Below are 18,210 nucleotides of genomic sequence, written 5' to 3'. Positions count from 1 at the left end.
GGAAAAGTCATCCAGAAAGAAAACCTTTCCTGTGTCCCAGATCTCAACTGCCATTTTTAGGACAGCCACCTATCTGAGAGGTCTAAAACTCTGAGACAAACTGCTTCATCTGGTAAGAGGCACAGATTAATAGCACAACGGCCAGCTGACAAAAACAGGAGACCAAGAAAGCAGACAGTTAAAAAGTGGGTGGAGACAGCTCCATAAGTATTGGCACCGCCAAGCCAACAAGCCTCACCAGAGTCCTGTCTCTGGGACCCACATGGTGGAAGGAGAGAATCAATACCTGAAAGTTGTCCTTTGACCCCCACAGGTGAGCTATGGTACGAATACAGACATAAACACACAAGGGGGGGATGGGAAAGGGAGAGGGAGGAGAGAGAGGGAAAGAAAAAGAGACTAGTTAAAATGTAATTTAAAAATTTAAAGAAATATGCCAGATGAGGGAGGGCGCCCTGGAGTAGCTGTCTAGAAACTCTTTGGTGATCCACGGTCTTCTAGCTGAACCCTGGAACAAAGGGTGTTAGGAAGGTAAGCAAGGCCCAGGTTAAGTAGAAAAGTGAAGAAACATCAGGCTAGAGGTACGTGCAGCTCAAGGACAAAGCCTGTGCACAGGGCCCTGGATCCTATCAAGAGGGCAATAAAACAGAAGAAAAAGAAAAGCATGGGGGAGAGGTGGAGCAAAAGTGGGTAGCCACTCACCCAACCTACACACTGAACCGGGGAACCCAGGAGCTGCCCCAAAGGGAGGTCAGCTGCACGCTGGCACCAATGTGTAACCATCATGAGCGTTTCTGGACGAAAGAGTGTCTGGTTCCTTCACCAGCCTCCAGACCTAAGAGTCTAGGTCATTCTGAGCAACCCAAACTGAAAATTCTGGGATGCTAAGTGACATTTTCACAGTGGTCAGATGTAGCCATTCCTGTATGTAGGTCGGAAGAGGCCAGCCCCAGGAATAAGGTGTGGGTGTGGGGGGGGGGGTGTTGAAGGAAACTTCATCTTGGTAGGCTTTCAACTTTGTGAACAAATGAAGTTCCAGAAGGAGAGACATAGCCATGGGGAGGTTAAGTTGACAGCAAATTGCAAAATTCAGTGGAGTTAGCTGAGGGACACTCTGAGACACAGCAGGTAAGGAATCAGGGCAGGAGGCACTGAAAAGAATAAAAAGCCTGTTGTCCAAGCTGAGGAATCCCTCTCCAGTCGCCAGATGCCCTGAGAGCTGGCAGCCAGCCCCACTCTGAGGGGCACAGCTGCCCGGATCCCATTCCTCAGCCCAGGTCAAGTTTTTGGCTTGGGCTTGGGAACGCCCAGTTCCTTCCAGTTAACAGGAGAGACTCCAAGTCACTCACTGTTCCCCACCCTGGGTGAGGAAGGAGACCAAGCTGAACCTGTTATGAGAAAATGACAAATAAAAAGCCCATCGCTCCTTGGTATTCCAAAGATGCCAGTGTGCAGGACTTCGATCAAAACTAGAGGCGCCTGAGGACAGCCTGAGGAATAGTTTGTGTCTAGGCAAATGAAACAAACAAAACAAAACAAAACAAAAAAGAAAAAGAAGAAAAATAAAAGAAATTCTTACAACTAAAAGGAAATGTTCAAAAACCCTGCTTTTTAAACTATTCGAGAGAAGAGTCTGTCATTAAAGTTTGTAACATGACCTCAGTTCTAAAGGCGCCATCTGTTCCAACTGTCTACACAGGTAGCTGCAGGATATTTAGATCTCAGCATGAAGGAAAACTCACTGGAGGCTTAGAAGGCATAGAGGTGCTCTCTGCACCAATTATTGGTAAAACTTCTATTTCCCAGAATCCTAGGCAAAAAAGAAAAAGCACAAACCAAAACACCTGTTATTTTCAACATTAGGTGAAGTCAGCGTTCTGTGAAACAAGCAAAAATGTATAATTTAGCTTTTAGTGTTGTTCAAACAAAGAATTTGTTTACTCAAAAGTTTCTGTCAGGGTCCTACTAAGAGGGGGGAAAAACATATCCCTCCTATGAGCTAGGGATGTAGTTCAATTGGTAGATGTTTGCCTAGCAGACAGGAGGCTCTAGGTTCCATCCTCAGCACTGCAAAAAACCGAGCATGGAAGGCCCCATCCATCTGTAATCCCAGCTCTCAGGAGGTGGGTGCGGGCAGGAGGATCAGAAGGTCAAAGTCAGCCTTTGCCCAGTGTTTGGAGCCAAGACTTTGAAGACAACCCAGACTGTGTGAGATCCTGTCTAATCAGAGAGGGAAGGCAAAGGAAGGTAGGGAAAAGGGGGGGAGGGCTAAAATGCTTCTCATATGCTAATCTAAACATGCAAAGTAGAGTAAGGTATTTGGGTCTGGCACCATACTATTCATAAATGTAACTGGGTAAACAGTTACATTTGAGACTTTTAAATGATTTGGTCCTTAAAAAAGAAGGAGGAGGAGGAGGAAGAGAAAAAAAACCAGCAACAGTAAGAAGAAGAAACAGGGCTTTCCTATTGGGACAGATGATTGAGATAGGACAGATGGATGGGGTGTGGCAGTTTGGGTATCAGAGGCTACAACCTCTCAAACTTTGAATGCTGGGAGTTGCTGCAGACCAGGGAAAAAGCTAGATATCCTTGGGCAACATCCTCACTGGTCGTCCGAGGAGTGTGGGTTTGGTCCTCACAATTGTCTCAACTGAAAGTGACTAACAAGTCACTTGGCAGTGCAGCCAGCGAGAGCGCGGACGCCTCCCAGACTTCCTAGTCATTTTGCCACACACATCTCTTCATTTGCATCATTTATAGCATCCTTCACACTAAACCAGTAGGGTGTGTGTGTGTGTGTGTGTGTGTGTGTGTGCTATTTCTCAGTACCATTAAAAATAAAAATATTGGCAGTTGGCGAGATGGCTCAATGGTTAGAAGTGCCTGCTGCTTGTATAGAGGACCAGAGTTTTGATCCTAGCACCCCCATGAAGTAGCTCACAACTACCTGTGACTCAAGCTGCACGGGATCCAACATCTTTTTCTAGCTTCTGCAGACACTGCACTCACTGCACAAAGCCACACACAGATGTATGTAGATACATATGTCACAATTTTAAAAGACAAGTTAAAGCTCTTTTTTTTTTTTTTTTTTTTTTTTTAATTAAAACTAGGCTTAGGCTTAGGCAGTAGAGTAACATGCCTCGGATGCTTGACATCCTGGCCCCAATCTCAGCTCAGAGGGAGTGAAAAGGAAGAAAGAATGGACTGAGGTGGGCAAGGAACTGAGACAGCAGCCAACACTCAGTCTCCCTGCTTTCTCATGGACTCTGGCCTAGAAGGGGAGATTGAAGTACCTACTTTAGAAGGCTGGAGAGAAGGCCCAGCCTTCCCTAAACAACTGCAAGTTGCGGCATCCTTTTATGACACTCCTCTGCTTTAGAGAGTGTGTTCAAGATAAGAAAGGGAGCTGAAGATGGCAGGGTACTAGCTGATAGGAGGCCTCTGTGCCCCAAAGAATAAGCGTGCTCCCTTTCGTCCTCTTCCTTGCCTCCTGTATCCTCGACAAAATCCAGACAGAGTCTGGGTCTGAGGCTGGGCTCTGTGGGGCCATGGAAAACAGGAAGAGGAACTCTCTTCTGCATTCTTGCAGCACATCGTTCACTGCCTTTCCCATAAAGCCTCCTCTCTTAATTGGAGTAGAGACACAATTCCCTTATTATTCAGTTCAAGGAAGAGACTTGGAAATTTAACCTTTCACTTACTCCTGAGGGAAGCCAGATGGACGCACAGCGCTGAGAGATGGGACATCTTTGATGGTAACTTGGAAGAAGCTCTCCAAGCGTTTGTCCACGCACTGACATCCATACTGCATCGAGATGACATTTCACCGTCATTAGTCTTCACTAACACCATTTCTGTTCTTCTTATTAATTGTTGTTTTAAAAGTGGCTACTGTGATCAGCTTTCATTCTTAGGAAGTCCACTCATTTTCCAAGGAAAGCAAGAGCTACTGTCCTTCCCCCTCTCCACCCCCCACTGAATTGTAGGAGGCATGAGCCATCAAAGCTGTGGGTTCAGATCAAAGCTCAACCATTCATTCACTGTGTGACTTCAAGTAGTTAGTTAATTCTCTGTTTCTCATTTACTTCAGGTATAAAATGGAAAAAGACAATATGTGCCCACATAGACAGGTCTAAGAATAAAGTGATATGTTCCATGCTCACTGCACACAGAAAATATTCAGAAAATTTTGGCCATCTGTGGTTTTAATTAGGGAAGATGCTGAGAACTTCCCCATGGCCTCTTTGAGGAAATGCCTAACACTGGCTTACATAGCTAGACCTGCAAGCACCCCAGCAATTATTCTGTCCCAAGAGCAATGGAATCTTAAACCAGAAGTAGATTTTCCAGGAGAATGTTCACGGCAGCTTTATTCATTAATATCCCAAACCAGAAACACCAGGAAACCATCAACACAAGGATGGATACACACGCTATCAGATATTCCTACAACAAATACTACTCAGCAATTAAAAACGGACAGACTGCTGACACTACCACAGTTTAGATTAATCTCAAAAATGTGCTGAGAAAAATTAGTAAGATGCACAGTAAGGTGTAGCTCTCTGATTCCATTTAAATGAGGTTATAGAATAGTTCTAGAACCTTTGGTAAAAGGCAGATTTGATGGTAAAGGCCCATAATTCCAGCACATGGAAAGCAGAGGTAGGAGGATCACAAGTTGGAGGCCTACTTGGACTATAGAGAGTTCAAGACCAACCTGGGGTACATAGCAAGTTCAAGGCTAGACTAGATACATAAAAGGGGAAAAAAAAGAAATAGCCTTTGTGAAGGAAAAAAATTGTAAATGTTAAATGTTTGTTCTCAGAGGAACGGGAGGCAAATATTGATTGGAGAGACTGGGAAGGCATGAGAACTTAGAGCAATATTTGTCTTCTACATTCTGATAAGCAGTTGAGTTACTATACTAGTCACTTTTTTATCACTTTTAGAAAACATCTGAGGAGAGGCAGGGCAATGGCTTAGCCAGTAAAAACACAAGTTCGAGTCCCAGGCTTAGCCAGTAAAAACACAAGTTCGAGTCCCAGGACCCACATAATAAACAGGATGTGGTGCTGCAAATGTGTGAACCCAGCGTACCAGCAGTGAGGTCAAAGGCAAGGAGAGGGTCAGGAGCTCACAGGCCAGGTAGCCTGCAGTTTATACAGCAGCGGAAACAAGAGGGACCTCAGACGAAAGGTAGACAGTAAGGATTCCCAAAAGCTGCCCTTTGTCCTCCACGTGTACATATAAGCAAACAAACAAACAAATACTTTTTTAAACTGAAGAAGCAAAAGAGGGTTTTATTGGGCTTGCAATTTACGAGGTTTCCGTCCATGGTCGTGTAGGGCCATTGCATTCAGGCTGATAATAGGCAGCTATGTCATAGTGAACAGGCCTGGAAAGTGCTCACCTCATAGCCAAGGAAGTTGTCTGCTCTCCCAGAGCATGCCCTCTTTTCTCTAACTCAATGCAACCTTCTGCTCTCTACCACTCCCAACAGTAGTACCCAGTTATGAGTGCATCCATGGATTAATCCACCAAGTAGGCCAGAAGGGTAGTGAACCTAGCATCTCTCGTGGTACCACCAAGTGGGGATCACACCTTCAACACAAATGCCTTCATGAGAGGGAAGCACTTCTTACCAAAATTATACTAGTTACACCGAATTGTATGCTGGCCAAAACTCTTTAAAAATTACGCATTTAACATTACACTCTAACATTGAAAAACAGCTGGGCATGCCTTTAATCCCAGCACTCTGGGAGGCAGAAGCAGGCAGATCACTGTGAGTTTAAGGCTAGCCTGGTCTACAAAGCTAGTCCGGGACAGCCAAGGCTACACAGAGAAACCCTGTCTGGAAAAAAAAAAAATGTTTTTTATCTTTTTCATTCACTACGTTTTTTTTTTAATCATTAAATAAATGTTTGAGGTTCATTATCTTACATCATTCTAGTAGAATGCTGATAGTTTTTAAACAACAAAAAATATCACTCACAAACGAAAACTACCAGTAGGAAAGCACCTACTATGCACGCAGCACAGTGGGAAACATTTTACAAAAGTTGTGTCTTCTAAGCCGTGAGGTAAGCAGGTCCTCTACATTTCATAGATGAGAAGATCGAGGCTCGGAGAGGTCTGCTCAAGTACCCACTATTCTCTCTTACCAGGCATTGTGCTAGGTGTTGAACAAGGAGTTTGATTTGCCCTCAAGTTGCTATCTGTTGGAAAACACAGTCAACTAAATAGGTAATTATTACACAGGGAGACTAATGAGTTGTGATGAGAGAGCTGCAGAAGAGAAGTCCTTAAGCCCCAGAGGCCCAAGGAAGCTTTCCCAGGAGAGGAAGCACCCAGCATGGCTGGCTAGGAGCCATGAGATCTGGAATTATGTCAACGCAGGGGTGAGTCAGAAGCTTATGCCGTTCATCCATTCAACAATCACTTTTTGACCACTATGACATGTCAGGCATTGTTCCTGGAACAAGACACACAACAGCAAACAAAGAAGCCTGGGGTGGTTGTGGGAGACACATTGAACGTAAGTGACACTTGAGAAAGGTCTGAATAAAAAGAGAAGGAAGCATTCTGGGAAGAGGAACTCATGCACACAGAAGAACGGAGGATGCTTAGGCAGTCTAAAGGAAAGTCAGAAAGGCCACTGGAGCGGCGGCAGAGAAGACCGTGGCTGGGAAATCAGGACAGAGAGTAAGGGAAGAGTACACCACACAGGGCCTTGAGGACCTCACAAAAGACTGCCTTCAACCGGGCATGGCAGCACAAGCCTTTAATCATGGCATTGAGGGACGAGGCAGGAAAATCTCTGTGAGTTTGAGGCCAGCCTGGTGCATATAGTGAGTTAGTTCCAGACCAATAAGGGCTATACAATGAGACTCTGTTATCTTAGGCAACCATAAAGAGACCATGAGAAATGTGTACAAGCCACAGTAAATAAATTACAAACCACAAAGAAATTATCCAAAATAAACAAAGAAACCTCTTATAATGAGTAACAAAAGTGACTTTAAAATCGCCATAGGACTTGAACAGACATTTTAAATAAGCATAGGAAATCACCAGAGAAAGGCAAACCAAAACCTTAATTAAAGACCACACCCATTTAAATGGTTATTATTTTTAAAAACAAAAAAATTACTATTAACAAAAAGGCAAAGAAACTGAAATTGTTGTCTATATCTAATTGGAATGTAAAATTACTTCATCACTATAGAAAGCAGTTTGGCAGTTCCTCTACAAAAATGAACCAAAACAGTCACAGCGTGGTCTGGAGGGATGGTTCAGTTGGTAAGAGCCCGTCATGTTCACATGAAGACCAGAGCTTCAGTCCTCAGTACCTGTATACAAAGCGAGGTCCTGCGGTATTTGCCTGTGACAGCAAGCAGCTCTGGACAGAAACAGTCAGATGGCAGGCTCGCTGGCCAGCCAGCCCAACTCAGCTGTGAGCCCGGGTTTATTGAGAGTCCCTATCTTAAACAAACAAAGGTGGAAAATGCCTGAGGGAAACACCCAATGTTGACCTCTGGCTTACACACACACACACACACACACACACACACACACACACACACACGGGAGCTGAGATTCCTGCAAGCTCATCCCAGAAGGACAGGCTCTGTATGTTTGATTCCACTCATGAGGGAGGTACACCAAAAAAATTATCACGTTCGTTGAGTAGCCTGGGGCCACCAGAAGCTGGGGGATGGGGGAAGAGGGAAGTTCACAGTGAGTGTTTAATGGTTACAGGGCCTCCATTTGGGAGGGTGAAACAGCCCGGCAGAGAGTGAAAGAGTCCAGATGGTGACTGCTGCCAAGCAATGCGATTGTGTATAGTGCAATTTAAATGTCATGCTACGTGACGGCTATTGTTGTGGTTGACATCCATTTACTTCTTTGAGGGCTGTGAGGGTGAGGGCACGCACGTGTCGTGGTGCTCATGTGGGAGGTCAGAGGACAATTTGCAGGAGTCAGTTCCCTCCTTCTACCATGTGGGTCCCGCCAGCAGGCTTGGTGGCAAGCACTTTCCCCTGCTCAGCCATGCTGTAGATTTTTACTACCCCCACACCTCCCCCCCAAAAAAAAAAGGAAGGAAGGAAAACAAGCAGGCAAGGTAGTTTACAAGGCAGGGTAAAGACAAGCAAGCGCACATATAAAATAACGGCTCTGGGTGCTACGTGGGTCTCTGTAAGACTTAGTTACTTAGTGAGAGTAACGGAGGCATCATCATTCAGTCACTTGACACAGAGTCACAAATCAGTGCAGTTGTCACCGGGTCCTGTTCTGACGACAAATGCAAGGTAAGCAGCGGAAGTGGGAGTGTGGGAAGTGACCCCAGGTAGGGACTAGAACAGCAACAGGAAAGAAGGGCAGCAATTGAAAAGGTTGGCTATGGGTGGAGGACAAGGAGACAAAGGTGAGCGGATGAGCAGAGATGAGGCTGGACATGTATGTCATCAGGAGTCCGTTCTAAAGTCCTCCAGTAAGGTTCAGGGATCTGAACTTTATCCAGGAGCAGTGGGATGCAAGGAAAACATTTAAGGGGTCAGATTTGTGCATTAGAAAGATCACCCAGCTGTGATTGGAGAAAGATATGGGAAAAGGGTAGGGTGAGGCGAGAGTCTGTTTCTAGCAGGCCAGGAGTGATTCCCCCTGAACCAGGGAAGCTAAGAAATTGCAAGATGTTAGGGAACTAGGAGGGAAGGGGTTGGAACAGGATTAGAGAGGTGCAGGGCTGTGGAAAGCAACCGCTGAAGGCTGATCCCTAGGTTTCCAGCACAGGTGAAAAGGAGCTGCCCTCTCTGAAATAAAGAATCTGAGGGACAGTTTCACTCAGTGTTCCCGAGGGACAGCCAGGCAGAGATGTTCAAGCAAAGCTTACAAGAGGTCATTGCTTTGAACTAGCCTCCTCCACCAGGCCTGGCAGACCAGCAGACCAGATGGGACCAGAATGGAGCAGCCGCTTAGCCAATCACAGATCTGCCATGGGTCAATTTAAACCAGGACAACAGCCGGGGAGTCTCCACAACCCTCCACAACTAGAGGAAATGCAATTGGCCCGGGCCAGACACACCAAGCCATCCCCTTCATCTCTGCCTTTGAGTTAAACAGTCCGGCTTTCCTTTCCTGTTTATAGTTCCTTCAGCCACTTTCTACCTGTAAAGGCCCCTTTTCCCTTTCATCCTCGAAAGCCTCCAAAAATTGACCTCCATGTAATCGTGGCCACGGTGAAGAGAGTGCCTGGTAAATCTTGAAATTGGTGAGCTGGGGGGAAGCCATTGCAACAGAAAAGCCAGACTGGCTAGGCCATCTGGAAGCAGACTGGTAACTAAGGTGACAAGTTTTGGTTCAAAGGACAGGCCTTTCAGAGCAGCTCAGAGAAGGAGGTAGCTGGAAGGGGTCGAGAGCTAGAAAAGCCTCCTAATTTGGGGTTTATTAATGTAGCTTTGGTGTCCTGGACTCACTTTGCAGATCAGGCTGACCTTGAACTCACAGAGATCCGCCTGCCTCTGCCTCCCAGAGTTCTGGAATGACATGTGTGACCAGTGGGCCTGGCTCTTATTTGTTAATTGTGAGAACAAAGCACCTGAAAGTAGGTGGTGACACACACCTGTAAGAACTCAGGAAGTAGCCGGGCATTGGTGGCACATGCCTTCTTGCTTTCTTGCAGAAAAGTATGTGAGCTCATTTGTGTATGAGATGGGGGTAGTACATCCTCCTAAATTAAGAAGTTCTTATTTAATGGTTTCTATTGTATTTGTTTTATCTGTATCACGGGGAAGAAAGGTCACTCTTCTAGAGTGAGGAAAGGAGAGAAGGGATAGACAAGCATCTTCAGGACAGAGAGTCTAGCATAGTTGCTACCTGGAGGATGAGCAGAAGCTGGCCAAAGTAAAAACTTGGGATGGTTACACTACTTGATCCCTAAGTTTTTACTAGTGACCCAGTCAGATTCAAAACCAGATCTGCCTGACTAGCAGGTCAGCACCGGAGCCAGCTTTGCTTTCTGCCAGTCCAGCATACCAAAGAATTCCCCTCACCCTACCTCACCACCTCCTCTGCTCTCTAGGGGGACTCCTCAGAGGTAAGTGAAATATACATTAGATTCTGACTTCTCAGCATCTCTCCCAAAAGAACAAAAGGCTGATGAGAAAACTCTTGGAAATTTGTGTTCATTCCTTTTCCTGTTACAGAAAACAACAACAAAAACAGCTTCAAGCAATCGCCAGGTGGCCTGCATTCTCAGAATTCAAGGAAGAAAGCGATAAGATCTTAGCACCCCAAGGAGAGAGAGAGAGAGAAAGAGAGAGAGAGAGAGAGAGAGAGAGAGAGAGAGCCACATTTCCAGGTGATGTACATAAAATGCACAGGCAAGGGATGGCACAACAGTTTTTAGAGAGAGGTACTCTCTGAAAAGGATACATAGGAATCCTGGGAAATAAGGAACAGTTAGCAGAAGAGCAGTGCCCCATGGGCCAAGGACCTGGATTAGGGGAAGGCGGCCAGGCCCTGTGGGATCCCTGCGGTGTACTAGATCATGGGAACAGTTAACAACTACCAGTTGTTACGTAAATCCCTTTCCATACCATCATTCCTCACAACCTTCTAAAGCACTTCATCAGTCCTTTTATAGGGAAGGGAGTGAAGTGAGGAAACAAAATGGTCTACCTGTGATCACATTGTTGCCATGGAATCCAACATGGCAGCAATGAGTCCCAAGACTCTCCTCTACAAAGGAAGCTTGGGGCCAGGGACGTGGCTTAGTGGTAGAACGCTTGCCTGGCGTGAGCAAAGCCCTGGGTTCAGTCCCCAGCACTACAAACTAACTAACTAACTAACTAACTAGCTAACTAAAACAAAACCCCACACATTTAAGATACAAGAGGCAGAGCAACGACACAGCAAGGTCCCGTTGTGTTCCAAGACTTCTCATCAAATCCTAGTAGTTTGGGAGGCAGTCTAATAAGTGATGGGAATGTTAGGTGAATGTGAAAGAGAAAAAGGGGTGTGCGATGCTAAGAGAGGTAGCGGACCTCAGCATAGTGCTTCGCACACGCAGAAGGATTCAAACAGAGCCAAGCAAGCGCCACTCCAGGAAGCATTCACCCAACCCAAACAGTAGGCAAGGCGGAGGAGAATGTCTCTGTAATTGAAAGATGGACTCTCCTTAAGCCCCTCACCCTCACCTGGCAAGGCAAAGCAGAAGAAAGATTCGCCCTCAGACATCACGCTTCGTAACCACCACTGGGACAGGGCATTTGCCTTTGAAAGCAGACATCAGCTTTTGGAAGAAAGCTGAGCTTGAAATTAGAGGGTGTACAGAATCAGAGCAAGCCAAGAGGGAACCAAAGAAGCTCCCGGCGAGTCCGGTCTTGTCCACCTCATCAGCAAGCTGGTGATGAGGCCGAGGTCGGCATCATCCACCCCACCCTGGCCTCAGCGTCAGCACCCTTCTGCCCCCATCCTTAGCTTACGGGAACTACTCTGATGGCGTAATTTTTTTTTTTCCTGTGTAGTCATTTCTGGGGAGGAGGCGCTGCTGACAAACTGGCTCACAGGTGCCCTGAGCAAGTGGACCTGGGGTGGGAGAAGCAGGTATCTCCGCTCCTTGAATTACTTGAAGTAACTGAAACGATGAGGAGTCTGTTCCATGGCATAGTTGGACGGGAGAGCCAGCCGTCCGTGGTCACTCCTACGGCTGCAGGAACCCTTTGGAACTGACTCCACACTCCTCCACTTCTCAGGCGCAGGTAGAGATTACAGAAAAGAAAGAGCCCTAGTGCCTTCACTGTGCTACCAGGAACCAGTTTCCTAACACCCAGCTCTAACCGGCCTGGCAGGAATGGAAGCATTCTGAAGACTCTGAGCCCCTCCCTCCGGCTATCCAGCTATCTGACTATGGAAACAATGATCTCCAAGAAACTGGAATTTCCCCAGGAATCTCCTGCTGCAAAGCAGAAGGCTGAAGTCAGCTGCCAGCCAAACTGGGAACTGCTATCAGGAAAGAGGCTGTGCATATTTCTCCCTACTTGTCAGATCAACTTACGGGAGGAACAGGAGCCAAGGGAATGCTGGGTCGGTGATGGGCAAGACCACCTCCGTACCCGCTGGCCCACTTCTTAAACCCAAATCTCAAGGCAAGACACAAAGATAGACCTGAGTGCAGGTGTGGGGTGGCCCCTAGATCTCTGTCCCTCATCCGAATGAGGCCACATTAAATAGATCTCCTTTTCCTGATTTTCACTACCGTTTTTCATTGACTTATTGATGAAGGGTGCATATGCCTGGCTTGTTACAGTTCCGGGGCACAGGCTCTGATCCAAGTAATTCTGATGGCATTACCTATTGATCCTCCCTGAACTCCAACTCCCGTGTGCGTGCGTGCATGCGTGCGTGCGTGCGTGTGTTGTAGCCTATATAGAGGTCATTGTGAGTTCCAGGGATTGAATGTGAGTTGTCAGGCTGTCAAAACAAATACATTTACCCACTAAACCATCTCGCCAACTCATCTTTCTAAAACTTTCTATTAACCAAAAGACCTGGAAAATTACATCTCAAAGAACAGGCTACAGAATATCCAGAAACAATCACTGGTCCTTAGGGAGATGGCCGTTAAAAAATGGATAATTAAAGCTGTTATAATAAGTAGCTGAGTACTGCAGTTCATGCCTGAGACCCCAGCAATCATAGGACTAAGATGAGGTGATCCCAAATTCAAGGCCAGCCTGGGCTACAAAGTGAGACACCTTTCTAAATAAATAAATAAATAAATAAATAAATAAATAAAAGGCCTGGCAGGGGTAGCCCAGACCTTTAATCCCAGCGCTGGGGAGGCTGATCTCTGTTCAAGGCCAGTCTGGTCTATAGATTGAGTTCCAGGACAGCCAGGGCTACACAGAGAAAAACCTGTCTGGAAAAGCAAAATGAAACAAAGCAACAAACAAAGGAGCTCAGAGAGGACTTAGCGGATCTGGTGTCTCCCCATCCTGAGCACTGGCGTTGTAGGAAGGCCCACACAACCGCCACAGAAGATCCAGGGAGCCAAACCCCAGGCATCCTGTTGATGCCTGTGTAGTGCAAGTGCTTTGCTTACCTCTAGTTTTGGGTTGGTTGGTTGGGTTTTTTTATATGGCTTCTTATTTTATTTCACTTTTTATCAGTGTTTTGCCTTAGTGTATGTCTGTGTACCACATGCTTTCTTCGTGTCCACAGGGGCCAGAAGAGCTACCATGTGGATGCTGGGAACTGAACTAGGTCCTCTGGAAGAGCAGTCAGTGTGCTTACCCATCTCTCCAGCACTCAAAATCTGAATTTTTATGTGAAATAGCCTCTACTACAAACGTGGGCAATGAATTCACATGGTTTAAAAGTTTGTTTGGTTGGTTTGGTTGGTTTGGTTTTCCGAGACAGGGTTCTCTGTGTAGCCTTGGCTATCCTGGACTTGCTTTGTAGACCAAGCTGGCCTCGAACTCACAGCAAGTCGCCTGTCTCTGTCTCCCTGAGCGCTGGGATTAAAGGCATGTGCCACTACTGCCCAGCAAGATTTATTCATTTACGTAAATGCTCTCTCTGCATGTACACCTGTATGCCAAAAGAGGGCATTAGATCACATTATTAGATGGTTGTGAGACATCATGTGGTTGCTGGGAATTGAACTCAGGACCTCTGGAGGAGCAGTCAATGCTCTTAACTTCTGAGCCATTTCTCCAGCCCATGGTTTAAAACGTTTTATTGCTTTCATTCATCTATTTATTTATTTGGAGGTCGGATGTGCCATGGGACACACATGAAGGTCAGAGCACAATTTTTAGAAGTCGATTCTTTCCCATCACGTGCGTGTTGAGGATTGAACTCAGGTTGCCAGGGTTGGTGGCAGGAGCCCTTACACACTGAGTCATCTTGCCAACCCAATTCATGATTTTAAAAACCTATGAATATTAATTGTGTGAAGCCAATTACCTTGAATTTAGTGCAAGAAAAACTTACCTATAGTGGTAGTAAGATAAGAGCTATCTTTCTTTCTTTCTTTTTTTTTTTTTTTTTGACAGGGTTTCTTCTCTTTGTAGCCCGTCCAGAACTTGCTTTGTAAATCAGGCTGGCCTCGAACTCACTTTTCAGATCCACCTGCCTCTCCCTCCCTGAGTGAGGGGATTACAGGCTGAGAAGAGCTATCTTTGATGAGAACAAGGGTGTTTCAAATTCAAGGCCAGCCTGGCCTACATAGTAAGACACTATTTCAAAAACAAAACAAAGGCCAGGCGGTGACTCGGAGGGGGGTGGGGGGGAACATGAGGGCAGCTGCTAGACTCTGGAACTGCGCAGTTGATCTTGGTGCCTCCCACAGGATCGGTCCCTTTGTAAAAATGTGGCAGGCCACACATTTCTGTTGCCTGTGCGCTTTTCTGAAATAAATAAGCAAAACTGAGCAAGGAAACAAAAACAAACAGAGGGCGGCTCTGTAATACAGAGCGCTTAGAGTTTATTTTTATCATTTTAAACCGTGGGGGAGGACAGGAAGGGGCTATGTGCAAATGAAGGCCGCTGTCCCGGGAAGTCGGAGGCGTCCAATGTCCCTGAGGCAGGAGTTGAAGGTGCTTCAGAGCTGGTGGGTGCCGGGAAGCAAACCCAGGTCCTCAGCAAGAGCAGCGTGTATTTTAAGCGCACGGGTGTTTTGCTTCCATGTATGCCTGTGCACCACACGCCTTCCCGCGGTGCGCAGAGGCCAGAAGAGAGCATCGGATTCCCCTAGGACTGGAGTTACAGATGTTTGGGGGCCGCCCTGTAGGCGCTCGGGGTCAAACCTGGGTCCTACGGAAGAGCCGCCAGAGCTCTTAACAGCCGGGCCGTCTCTCCCAACCCCAGCGTGTGAGGATCTTAAAGCATTCGAAGTCATTCGTGGAAACAGTTGGTGAGATTGTTGCTCTCTCGTGGGCTGATCCCAGTACCCGACGGCGGTGAGTGCCCAGTGAGCATCCATGAGGGAGGAAACTGACTCCCAGCCAGCAAATGGGACCACTTTCAGGATAATGGTGCAAGCACGCACTTCGTTTTCTGACAGACAGAGTCAAATTGTTTCACTGAAAAGCCGCTGCCATTTTGCTCTTTCCCGCTGGGCTTCCTCCGCGTTTCCACGACCGTGGAATAACAGCCAGGCAGAATTTAAGCATAGCACCACAAACGAATGATTTTTTTTTCTTGGTTTTAATGAACAAAGATTTTTAAATGTATTGCTTTCTATGATAAACACCCGTGAAACAAAAATAGAATTTAGTAATAGAATCATAAAAAAAAAAAAAAAAAAAAAAAAAGTCTGTGAGGTCCCTTCTGGTTTTCATCATTTTTCATGGCTTCTTTCTGTCCTCCAGGTCTCACAGTTCTCCATTGTTTTTACTTCTTCTTTTCCCTTAAGATAGGGTGTGAATGACCATATAATTTACTGTCCAACCCAGAACACTTCAAAAAGTAAAATGGTATTTCCGATATTTACACTGGAAAAACAAGAATGGCCAGGGCTGTCCCAAGCTCCCGGCAGTGCAGAGACACCTCACTTAAACTCTTAGGTCCCCGGGTCCACTTTTGTGAAATAATGGAATTGAACCTTTAAGTGACTTTTAAGACCCTACTGGTCCTTTATTTTCCAAGAGTCTATTGTTCTGATTGAAAGTGTGCCACAGACTAGGAACCCTAAAACCCTTAGCATCCTTTTATAAGTTATTTTTAAATATTGTATTTATTTATTGTGTATGGGGGGGAGCGTGCCACATGACATGGCTTACCTGGAGGTCGAGGGACCACTTTTGGGGATTAGATCTCTATTTCCATCCCATGGATCATGCCTGGGAGATGCACTCAGGTCTTTGGTTTGGCAACAGGCACTGAGAGGTCTCTCCTGCCCCCTCCGCCCCCCGCCCCATCCTTAAAAGCTGGTCTTGATGAGCATTGGGCCTCGCTGAGGATCTGCTGAAGGCAGCAGGAAGAACCCTGGTGCTGCCTCAGCCAAGGTGTTCTGGCCTGGCAGGCTCCCCTCCACTTCCCTTGGAGGCCTGATGCCTTCTGGGAAGCAAGCAGGTCAGACTGGTCAGCTCAGAAGAGCTCCTGGGTGGAAAGGGAGCCAGGTGTTTGTCCAAGCATAAGGGAGGAGTCTTCCAGAGTGAATCAGGACGGGGTGAGAGGCTTCCTGCCAGATCTGCAGTCAGGAGCCATCCAGAGGCTCAGGTCATCTCAGCGGCATTCGTGGCTGCCCAGCTATGCCAATGGTAACCAAGGGGGCTTAGAGTTAGGTACGCCTAACTCTACCACCAAGCCTAAGGACCTGAGTTCAATCCCTGGGACTCACCTAGTGGGAGGCAAAAAAAATCCAGCTCTCCAAAGTTGTCCTCTGACCTACACACCCATGTGGTTGCGCACACGCACACACACACACACACAAATAAGTAGAAGTGAATTTTTAAGCGTTTTGTAAAGGGTCAGGGCTAAGACATGTGAGAGTGGCCACCTTTGGTTTCATTCTAACAATGCTGACATTATTCCAAACAGTTCTAAAGTGACTCTGTTAGAACTGACTTAGAAGCTTGAATCATCGTTTTCTTTTTGTTTTTTATCTTCACAACCTCAAATGTTCGTGTTTGTGTGGAGAGAGCTTGATTGGTGGGCGTTTAAAGTTACATGGGTCAAATCCAAAAGGGACAGAAGAGTGAATGCTGGAACCAGGCGCTGACTACAAAGTCACGCAGAAGATGACTCTGAGGTGTCTAAATGGTCCCTGGGGGGCCCGAGGAAAGATAACGTCCCTTAAAGCCTAGTCAAGGGGACCCAGGCCTATAAGCCTGGAAGACTGACCTGAAGAAGTGCCCTGACTTTAAAGCCACTTGAGCTGTGTCTTGAGACCTTATTTCTAAAAGGAAACACATACATACACACATACACACACACACACACACACACACACACACACACATTATATGTAGACAACTATAAAGGCACTAGAGTGACTTTAAGACCTCTCACTGCAGTAAGTTGGACTCACGGCTCTTTTCACGCTGCGCCTCCTGTCTGCTCTCCAGACCCTTTCCCGGGTTCCGGCTTGTGCCTACCCCCATGTGTCTGCGCTTACTGCTCTGTCTGCTTTGTCCGTCTGATAAACCTTAATTCTCTTTGACGGTGGAGCTCACGCTCACTGCCATCTTCCCTGACCCCTGCAGCCAGAGTTAATAGTCAGTCCCTTAGCACCTTCTGACATTTTATGACAGCCGCTGAGCGGTCATTATTGTTTATATGCCGACCCGCACGCCAGGCTGAGTTCCTTAAGGACAGAGACCATGTCGCGCCCGTTTCTGTATTCTAAATACAAAAAAAAAAAAAAAAAAAAGCCAGCCAGCCACAGAGTAGGTATTTGCGGAGTGAATGTGTAGGTTCTGAATCACTATTCCGCCCCCACCAAACACACACGGTGTAGAGCTCCCTCTGGTGGAACTTACAGGAGCTACAAGGATGAGCACCAGGCCCCATCTTCTCCTTGTCCCCAAGGCTGGGGTAGCCACGTTGTGCAAGAACGCCTGATGGTCTGCCGTTTTCAAACTAGGAGCAACCGCCGAAGTAAGAACTAAGCGGAAGCTATAAAGTATATGAATCTAATAAATCATATTCGGACATGTTAACTAATTAAAGTGTTAATGATATAGTGTGTGTTATTAATTGGACAACAGCATATATCTCTGACTTTCATTCATTCATTAGCAATTTTAACTATTGAATGAATGATCAATAAGCCTAGGATTTGGGACATGACCTTTCATCTATTTAATAAATGCTGTTTTAATTAGATTAAAGAAAACTGTGGCTAAACACTTAAAGGACACCTGCCATTTTTTTTAATAACAAATTTGAACCTTTTAACAGCAAAGCATCCCAACACATGGTATCTTTTAGAGGGGCAAATAAGGGTGACAAAGCAGAGAAGTCTACCCAGTCACCCGGCTCATTTCCACATTCTAAATCCAAAGCTTTCTGTATGAGTTCACACAGGGCCCCACAAAATGAAAGACAGCTTGTTTTTAGCTTTGTACTATGAAAAATTATGAGCATACACAGAGATAAAATAGACATTGTTTTGCTCCAGTCCTACCTAGCTTCTGATTCTTATAACCTTTCCATGTCTCCCTTTTCTGCATTGGTTCCCTGAACTTTGTG

Source organism: Meriones unguiculatus, chromosome 1, assembly GCF_030254825.1.
Source record: "Meriones unguiculatus strain TT.TT164.6M chromosome 1, Bangor_MerUng_6.1, whole genome shotgun sequence".
Taxonomy (NCBI): Eukaryota; Metazoa; Chordata; class Mammalia; order Rodentia; family Muridae; genus Meriones; species Meriones unguiculatus.
This window is presented reverse-complemented; position numbering follows the sequence as displayed.